Raw genomic sequence first — 10,943 nt, forward strand, 5'->3', positions numbered from 1 at the left:
ATTTTGCACATCCCTTTCAAGATTTCAAGATTTTCTAAGGTTTATTGACATATCATATACACAACAGTGTAGTTATGCAATGAATGACAAACTTAGGTCACAGGTTCATCAACAGTGCATTACAAGACATCTATCAATGTGTGTATACTTCCACCATTACACTGTCGTATTCTGCACATTTCTTTAAATAAAGCCTTATTAGTTAGCACATCCTCCTATCAGGCACTAAACTGTTTTACTCTAGATATCATTTGAGTATCTTCTTGATATTTTCTATTCTATATTTATATAATTGACCTTCTAAATTCCCACTATTTTGTATGTACTCTTAATATTTGAATGTTTTCATAAAATATAACACATTCAAAAGTGCGTTACAAAAATGAAAGACATTAAGAAAAAGGCATTTTAAACAGTCATTACAAAGCAACACAATCTTCCTGCATTGCAATTACTCTAAACGTGTAATAACGTGCTTTAACCAGTAGGTGGTTTGGGTTAAAAGCATAGGTTAAAAGGCTGTCAAGTTTACAGTGTTAACAAAATAAAATATACTGCTGTTTCCGGTTTAGTTTACGACGAATATTATTTTGTTATTGTTTTGATATTTGTAACACAAAAGCGATGGAAAAAACCCATAGCAACCAAAAAAAGATGGTCTTAACATGACCCAGTCGTCTAGTAGTTAATAAAAAACAATAATATCAAAACAAAATATTACTACTAACTTTATTGTGAAATTAAAACAGAACGGTAAAAGAATAGTTTCCGGTCTATTCCGATGCCCGATCTCTGTAGATAAATAAAGAACTAAGACAGATGTGTAATATTTAATGCAGCCAAACCATTTATTACAATGCATTCATGTGATGACTATCAAAGAGTAAAGCAAGCACTGCTGAATAAAGTATGATTTTCTCTTTTACGAAACGTTTTTTTCATATGGAATGCAGTTGGAGGTCAACCAATCAAAGAGCTTGAGGGCTGATCACGGGGTTCATGGTGTAGTCCCAAACGATAGCTGAGGATTCTGGGTAGTGTAGTGTCTTCTGCCGTCCAAAAACTCCGAAAAAATATTTGTTTCTCCGAATCGAAGGGGGAAAATACAAAAGCATTGCACACAATTCAAACCAATCAATGTTGTGTAATTAACAAGGACAATTTGGTGTTTTTTAGTCGATGAGTAGTGCAGATATCACTGTAAAATCAATCGACAGTAAGGAGAATAGGCTACTTACTTCCGGGTGTAAAATTCTCCGTTATCCAATGGGAATGGACGCTCGTAATACAAGACATGATCATTATCTTTTAAATAACGTTAACTGAAGGGAACAATCTATTTGACACAGCTGAAGCTCTGGCCTTCCTTAAAAACAAACTAATTTAATAAAATTAACAGTTGCATTACACACAATGCACTGTTTTTTGAGAACACAAATTCGTAACTAATGTAATTTTTACATTCTGACGAAAAATAAAAATAATTATGAATACAAATAAAATAAAAGAAGCCTCCCGTGAGTTACTACACGCTATAAAGTAGATTTAAAAACGTTGTATAGAATAAAAGCTCACTGCGGGACGTTGTAGAAATGCGTGTGTGCACCACGACAAAGGAGCCTCATTCACTTTACATTGGGGTTGTTTGCGTGGTGCCGACACGCAAATGTAACAAAGTTCGTGACTCCACCACGCATTGTGGTGTTAAGGAGTCGTGGTGGAGTCACGCATTCTGGTGAGATCAGGTTGGCCTAGTACCGGCTAGCGGGTCCTAATTCACAGTTTTTCTGGCCCTATAAAATCGTGGTTCTAGGGCCAGGAACAACCAGGCTGAGTCGGGCTGAGTATGCTAAACTATAGAGAGAATCGCTGGCAAGGGGGCTACAACTACAACAAGATGAACATATTTTACCGTGATTTAATTGTAATACACGTTTCAAAATGATGCCGAAGTAACTACATACTGATACCGGTTAGTAAAAACCATGAATTAATGCTTTGACAAGTCTGCAGACAGACGGCAGGCGAAAAACCCTTTTAAAATGCGTGTTTTCTAAATAGAGCTTGGCTAAGCTAACGTTATATATGCTCCGACCGTACACACTCACAACAACGGCCTACAGACATAAATAAACCAGCGACTGTATTCTCCATGACACAGACAGTCTGTGGTTTGTACTTGTTTCACTTTTGTCTAGTTTCTGAACAGATCGTATCTGTCCCCGGCTGTTTGAAGAGCAAGCATGGGAAACAAAAGACAGCATTTACCTGTTTGCATCCAGCTAGCCATGCCTTTCTGGTGTACCAGCTACGTGAGAAGCCTCGTTGATACGTTTTGTCTTTTTCACGAGCTTGCTGCGATATATACAAATCGGGTTGGTCTGGTCCAAGGTCTTTAAGCAACAGTTTATCTCCCAAACTTCTCCTTTCGAAAGGATTGGAGATTAGCTCTGGAACGGAATTGGGCGGGGACCGAGGTCCGGTGACTCCACCTGCACACGAAGCCATTCTCATCACCTTGGTCACTCACGAGTCTAAAAAACAACTCACGTCAACGTGAGCGCCCTCGTGACCAAAATATTTGATGGCGCTGATTGGCTGAAATTATGTTTCGGCGGCACAGTTTACTATTGAGACTTTTGCAACGTGCTGGTCAACACACTCTCACTCCCTAAGCGTCCAATAGCGACGTTTGGTCAGTGTCCGTGGCGTCCAATTGTGACGCTCCTAGGCTCCTTCAGCGTCATAAAGGGACGCAAATAGCTTTCAACTGATTGCAATGTATTCCCATCTGCGGCGGGATTTGACGCTCATGGAAGCACGGCATTCGTTTATGTCGGCTGCCCTTAAAGGTAATGTGAGCGTCCATTCCCAGGAGTAAAGGATGGCAGAAGACACTACACTACCCAGAATCCCCAGCTATCGTTTGGACTACACCATGTGCTCTTGACAAACCCCGTGATAGTCCTCAAGCTCTGTGATTGGAGAGTGTGCTCCGAGGGTTAAGCCGATTCTCGAACAGCACTTGAAATGGGATGGAACCACGGCAGACTGTCCAAAACTGGATTTGAACGGGTCCACCGCGTCCCCCCTCCCCCACCCCGTCCCCAGAACTACACATGCTGGCTATTCTGTTTCGCAACATGTTCTCTATGGCACGTCTCTACTGGGAGTTGTAGTTTTAAAAGACGTTTTCGTATTTCCCATAATAAGAAGTTGCCAGTATTAAACTGTGTACATCCCTGGAGGTTTAGGGGACAGGAAACACTCACATTTAAAACATATAATTAATAAATGGGTGAAAATTGCTTGTGCCCATAATGGGCAGTATTAATATATACCCACATGCCAGCTAAGGTCAGAAGAGCTTTATTTAACAGCTGGTCTTATGTGTGTGACCCCTGTGATAACATTACATTACATTAATTGATAAGCCTGAAACATGCACTTGTCAAGGTTCAGAGGCACATTTTGCAAATATGGCAGTAGCCATCGATCAGCTTAAGATAAGATATACTTTATTGATCCCAAGTTGGAACATTTGCGTTACATCAGCATGTGTAACAGTTAAATATGCAGTGGTGTTTATTTGAAAATCATTTAGTATAATCACACAAATTCTGTGTTTTATATTCAACAATTCTGTGTTCTTTATTTATTGATTGTTCAATACCTGACAAGGCCGGAGATGAAATATCTGCATACATCTTATAAGAGCATAATACATTATGTATAATATCAGTTAAAGTAAGTGCTTCAACATAGTTAACATTGCTGGAGGTATGCACAAATATTGATAGATGTCTTGTAATGCACTATTGAGGAACCTGCAACCCAAGTTTTTCATTCAGTGCAGAACTACACCACAGTTGTGTAGGCCTATGATATGTCAATAAACCAGCCTGTCCTCCTACAAAAAACGACCATATAGGTCGATTGTTCAGCAGCTAAATACGACCCAGAGACACGTTTTAAAGTGTAGCGCCTCTAGTGGTCGTGTAAAAAACAACATGCTCCTGTCGATTGCAAACGCTCCGGAGGGTTGTTTATTCACAAATAACCCTCTCTGGAAAATCCTAAATTGTGGAATAGTTTGGCCATTAAAATGCTTTTTATTAGATTTCTAGCGAGAAGTGTATATTGTACTTTTATAATCCACGTCCAGTGGATGTGTAGGATCTACAGTTTGATAGATATACGAAGATGATTTGAGGTCTCGCCAGGAGAACGTGTACTGTATATGGGGCAACTTCCATGTAAAGTTAGCGTGGGTGAAAACAGTATTTCCGGTCTCGAAGTTTTCATAATAAAACCGGAAGTATTCCCCACACTGTCAAATGATTACGCAGTGATATCTCCATTAATCATCCACTAAAAAACATCAGTTTATCCTTGTTAATTACACAATATTGATTGGTTTAAATTGTGTACAATGCTTTTGTGTTCTTAACCTTCGATTCGGAGAAACAAATTGTTTTTTCGGAGTGTAGACACTACAGAGTTTCCGAAGACACTACACTACCCAGAATCCCCAGCTATCGTTTGGGACTACAGCATCCGCCTTGCTTTACAAACCCCGTGATTAGCCCTCAAGCTCTGTGATTGGATATTGGAGTGGCAGTGCGACAAGGTTACGCTGTCAAACAGCTCTTTGAAATGGAATGGAACCACGCCAGACTATCCAAAACTGGACTTGGACGGGTCCAGCCCGGCCCTCCCACCCAGAATTACACTTGCTGGCTATTGTGTGTTTCGCAACATGTTCTATGGCACGTCTCTACTGGGAAATGTAGTTTTAAAAGACGTTTTCGTATTTCCCACAATTAGAAGTTGCCAGTATTAAACTGTATACATCCCTGGAGGTTTAGGGTACACGAAACACATTGGTGTTATCAAATTTAAAACATATAATTAATACATGGGTGAAAATTGCTTGTGTCCATAATGGGCAGCATTAATACCACATGACAGCTGGTCTGTGACCCCTCCTGTTGTTAATTGATAAGCCTGAAACATGCACTTGTCAAGGTTCAGATGCACATTTAGCAAATATGGCCGTAGCCATCGATCATCTTAAGATAAGATACTTTATTGATCCCAAGTTGGGAAATGTTTTTGTTATAGCAGCATGTACTACTTTGTTCTACTCCACTACCATTCAGAGGTTAACCTGGTATTTTTACTCTACTACATTTATTTTTGTTACTTTGCAGATTCTGAATAATGATGTGAAATATAAACAACCCTTAAATCAGACTGTAGTTACACCTGAGTAAAATTCAGCCTTATCAGTTTGTCTGTTTTGCACATCCATCTGTTAATATCTTTGGACGTCCTGCACTAAACTGTTTTATTGTAGAGATCACTACAGTATCTTCTAGATATTTTCCATTCTATATTTCTATCATTGACCCCTATTTTGTATGTAGGCTACTCTTAATATTTAAATGTTTTCATCAATAACTAAATAAATATAACTTATTCAACAACTACATTCAATAACGTGCTTTAACCACTAGGAGGTGCGGTTTAGACCAGTGGTCTAGTTAATAAAACATAATAATATCGTACATAATATGACTATTCACTTTATTGTGAGTTTAAAACAGAATGGTAAAGGAAAATACAGTTTCAGTCTCTCGATGTGAAGCTTATGCATTGTACCATGAACCTGTATAGACCTGTAACAGTCAACTGCATGAGGAGTTGGAAAGGTAGTTCAGAAAATCAATAATATCTTTAAAAACTACAAAAAAGTCCCTTTCGATCAGCTGTGCACCGTTATGGTGTAAATACAGACTATCTACTAATTGGATCAAATATAAAAGTCAGCCGAATTAGTGTTGATACTGCAAGGAGACGTATTGTGTGAAAAGAAATGGAAGATGTTGTTTAATTGTTGATACATTTATGGTCCACGTCACGTATTCAGTTTTGGCGGCATCTCTTCCAGTTTGTCAAAAGGTCTTCTGATCAGGGCTCTATAAATACATATCTAGGGCAGATATGTAATATTTAATGCAGCCGAACCGTGTATTACAATGCCCTTATGTGATGACTTTCAAAGAGAAAAGCAAGAACACTCGGAATAAAGTATTATTTTTTTTTTTTTTTAATGTTTTCCGATTTCATATCACATAAACACCATATCCCGACGTGCATTGCGGCGTGATTTTAGCCTATCAAAACCTCTGAAAAAATAAATGTGTCTCTCAGAATGGAAAGAGAAAAACCTATGGGAAAAACACAAAAGCATTGTACACAATTTAAACCAATTAATGTCGTATAATTAACTAGGATAAACTGATGTTTTTTAGTGGATGAGTACTGCAGATATCACTGTTAAATCATTTGATCATTGGTTTTATTATGAAAACGGCGAGACCGGAAATACTGTTTTCAACCCGTAACTTTACATGGAAGCTTGCCGCATATACACGTTGTCCTGACGAAACCTCAAATCATCTTCGTAATATCTATCAAACTATAGATCCTACATATCGACTGGACGTGGATTCTAAAAGTACAATATATACTTCTCGCTAGAAATCTAATCATAAAGCGTTTTAATGGCCAAACTATCCTACAATTTAGGATTTTACAGAGAGGGTTATTTGTGAATAAACAACCCTCTGTAACGTTTGCATTCAACGGGAGCACTCGAGGCCGACAATTTTAAAACGTAATTATAGGTCGTATTAAGCGCTTGAACAAACGACATATTTGGTCGTAATAAGGGCTTAAACAATCGACCCATTTGGTCGTATGAGTTGGAGGACTTGTTGCAATAAACCTTAGAAAATCTTGAAATCTTGAACGGGATGTGCAAAATAGTCATTACATACAGTCTTTAATTAACAATTAGTAGAGAATAACGAGTAATGAATATACTTTATAGGGATCGTATTAATATCTAATAATAAAAATATTGAAATTCAATAACATGCTTTAACCACCAGGTGTCCCTTTATATCAGCTGTGCACCTTTATGGTGTAAATACAGCCTACCAATTGGATCAAATATAAAAGTGAGCCGAATTAGTGTTGATACTGCAAGGAGACGTATTGTGTGAAAAGAAATGTAAGATGTTGTTTAATGGCTGATATATTTATGATCCACGTCACGTTTTCAGTTCCTCATGTTTGTCTTCTCATCAGGGCTATAAATACAGAACTACGGCAGATATGTAATATGTAATGCAGCCGAACCGTGTATTACAATGCCGTTATGTGATGACTTTCAAAGAGAAAAGCAAGCACACTCGGAATAAAGTATTTATTATTATTTTTTAAAAATGTTTTCGGTCTGTTTCCGGTATTTGTTAATGACGATGTGCTGTGAGATGTGAGACTGGAATTGCACAGAGGGAAAATAACGTAGGCTATCTTTAGATGCGGATTTTGTTAAACTAATATGTTTAGGCTGTGGACCAACACTATACATTGACGGGGAAGGGGGTAGCAATAAAGATAACACCATTAAACAGTTACACAACATAACAGAAATAATATCGATAGCAGCGTCCCTAGCAACCACCTTGGTAACAATGAAAACGACGCGATTTCCTGAAGTAATCTTCGTAATAACTAGCAAACTAAAGATCATGTACATCCACTGCACACATAATCTGAAATAACAACTCATATTTTTCGCATAAAATGACATCAAAACGCATGTTAATGGCCAAACTAACTTTAAAATAGGCATTTTCTACCGAGAATAAAACGAATTTCAGCCATGTTTTCTTTTTCTGCAGGGAGAAATTTAAAGATCATGTGACATAGACGGATAGCTGGGGATTCTGGGTAGTGTAGTGTCTTCTGCCATCCTTTACACAGAAAAAATATTTGTTTCTCCGAATCGAAGGGGAAAAATACAAAAGCATTGCACACAATTTAAACCAATCAATGTTGTGTAATTAACAAGGATAATCTGGTGTTTTTTAGTCGAAGAGTAGTGCAGATATCACTGTAAAATCAATCGACAGTAAGGGGAATACTTACTTCCGGGTGTACAATTCTCCGTTATACAATGGGAATGGACGCTCACATTGCCTTTAAGGGCAGCCGGCATAAACGAATGCCGTGCTTCCATGAGCGTCAAATCCCGACGCAGATGGGAATACATTGCAATCAGTTGAAAGCTATTTGCGTCCCTTTATGACGCTGAAGGAGCCTAGGAGCGTCACAATTGGACGCCACGGACACTGACCAAACATCGCTATTGGACGCTTAGGGAGTGAGAGTGTGTTGGATCGCCAGTCATGCCACAGCAGGGTTTCCGCTAGGATTTTTTCTCGCCGGTCAAATGTCCGGGCAGAATTTATTTTACCGGACAAATTTGAAACTTACCGGTCATATTTCAATAATAATAATAAGAGTTGTGTAGCAGAGTTTCCGTTAGCAGGTAATTACCGGACTACGAGCAGATATGCTTCAGTTTAAAACTCAGTTCACGGGGCTCATTTTTATATTGCTTCAGTTTATAATCGTAACAGATCGAAAAATTCAGATTCATTTTTCAATAAATTATTCCACAAACAACAAACAACATAATTATTACATTCAAATAAACTACTTGTAGTAGATAAAGTACATTATTCAAAAGTTTACATTACATTTGAATAATAACACGGGACGGGAGAAACGGATCCTCTCTTTTCCCCTCTCTCTCTCTCTCTCTCCTGACAGCCCGTCAGTTTCTCAAGCAGCTCCTGCAGCTCGCTAAACAGAGGGCGGGGCTTCAGGTGATTATACAGAGCTGCGTGTCTCGGTCAGACTCAGCAGCTGATCTGATCTCTCTCGCGTCCGGTTATACTTCACTCGCGTTTATGTCCATATCGATCAGATCCAGCTCTCCTGATCGGCCTTTATAGAGAGCACCGATCAAACTATTAAGAGTGAATATCGGCCGATAATGACCGGCGGCCGATCGATCGGAGCCTCCCTAATTATTACCAGACATTTTGACCGGCAGGTTTTGAATTTACCGGTTTTTAATAAATGTTACCAGCTAAAAACCGGTAATTACCGGCTAACGGAAACCCTGTGCTACAGATGTGGAAAGTCCCCTGGTCATGCAAATGCACAGTGCCCAGCCAGAAAGGTGACATGCATGTGGAAAGAGAGGTCATTACAGTAAAGTATGTAAATCTACCAAAGCAGTACATGCTGTAGAAACAGAAAGTTGCTATGATGATGATGACACTCCCTTGTTCCTAGGCTCAGTAGATGCAGGTTTAGACCCATGGTATGCTGATTTGACTATAAGGGACCATAAGGTCAGGTTTAAGATAGACACAGGAGCTGATGTCTCAGTTATTCCAGCCCAGACCTACTATGCCATTGCTGAGAGCAACACACAGTTAGCTAAGCCTGACAGACCACTATTTGGCCCAGGTCGCATGCTTCTATCTGTTTTAGGCAGATACAGAGAGTCACTATGCAAAGGAGAGCAGGTGATACAGGAGGATGTTTACGTTGTCAATGACTTAAGCGTAGCCTTGTTAAGCAGACCAGCAAGTGTAAAGCTTAAACTAGTCTACAGAGCAGACAGCATAGAGAAGTCAGAGATGGAAGAGTCCTACCCAAAGTTGTGTCAGGGTTTAGGTATGATGCAGCAGCCATACACTATTAAACTCAGGCCAGACGCTATTCCCTATTCCCTGGCCACACCTAGACGGGTCCCCATCCCTCTACTCCACAAAGTGAAAGAGGAGCTAAAAAAAATGGAGGACATTGGGGTCATCTCCAGAGTTGAAGAGCCGACCGACTGGTGTTCAGGCATGGTTCCGGTGCCTACAAAGACTGGCTCAGTGCGCATCTGCGTCGACCTCACCCGCCTCAACGAAGCAGTTCGCAGAGAGAAATACATAATGCCTTCAGTTGAGCAGACAATTGGATCTCTGGCAGGAGCCCAGATCTTCAGCAAGTTAGATGCCAACAGAGGATTTTGGCAGGTTCCATTGTCCCCCGAGTCGGTACTGTACACAACGTTCATAACTCCCTTTGGGCGCTTTTACTTTAACAGACTGCCCTTCGGCATAGCGTCAGCCCCAGAACATTTTCAGCGGCGCATGTCAATGATTATCGACGGGCTGCAGGGGGTTGTATGTCACATGGATGATGTCCTCATCTGGGGGAGAGATCAACAGCAGCACGACATCAGACTACACACTGTCCTCAACAAGCTCCAAGACGCCGGGGTCACACTAAACATGGAGAAGTGTGAGCTAAGCAAACGTGAAGTCAAGTTCCTAGGTCATATTCTGTCAGCTGACGGCGTGCAGCCAGACCCAGACAAGGTAAAGGCTGTCATGTCCATGAGAGAGCCGTCCAACACAGGAGAGGTTCGCAGTTTCCTGGGAATGTTAAACCAGCTGGGAAAATACATTCCAGGTCTAGCCGAAAAGGACAAGCCGCTGAGAGACCTTCTCTCAAAGAAGTATCAGTGGGTCTGGGGCTGTGCACAACAGAAAGCGTTTGACCAGCTGAAAAATGATCTCACATCACCTCCAGTGCTGACACTTTACGACCCCAACAAAGAGCTGAAACTGTCTGCGGATGCCTCTTCCTACGGACTGGGTGCGGTCCTCCTACAGAAGGAGGGAGAGCAGTGGAAACCAGTCGCGTACGCATCGCGCTCTATGACAGAGACAGAACAGAGGTACGCCCAGGTGGAGAAGGAGGCGCTAGGATTGACATGGGGGTGCGAGCGTTTTAGAGACTTCCTAATTGGGAAACATTTTGCCATGGAAACTGACCACAAGCCACTTGTCAGCCTGCTAGGTCACCAGGCACTAACTGAGCTTCCTCCCAGGATCCAGCGGTTTCGACTCAGACTCATGAGGTACAGTTACACAATCTCACACACACCTGGCAAAGCCCTGTTTACAGCCGACACTCTCTCACGCTCACCTGTCAGTCAAAACTCAAGTTCAAAA

The sequence above is a fragment of the Pseudochaenichthys georgianus genome, chromosome 8, assembly GCF_902827115.2.
Source record: "Pseudochaenichthys georgianus chromosome 8, fPseGeo1.2, whole genome shotgun sequence".
NCBI classification, from domain to species: domain Eukaryota; kingdom Metazoa; phylum Chordata; class Actinopteri; order Perciformes; family Channichthyidae; genus Pseudochaenichthys; species Pseudochaenichthys georgianus.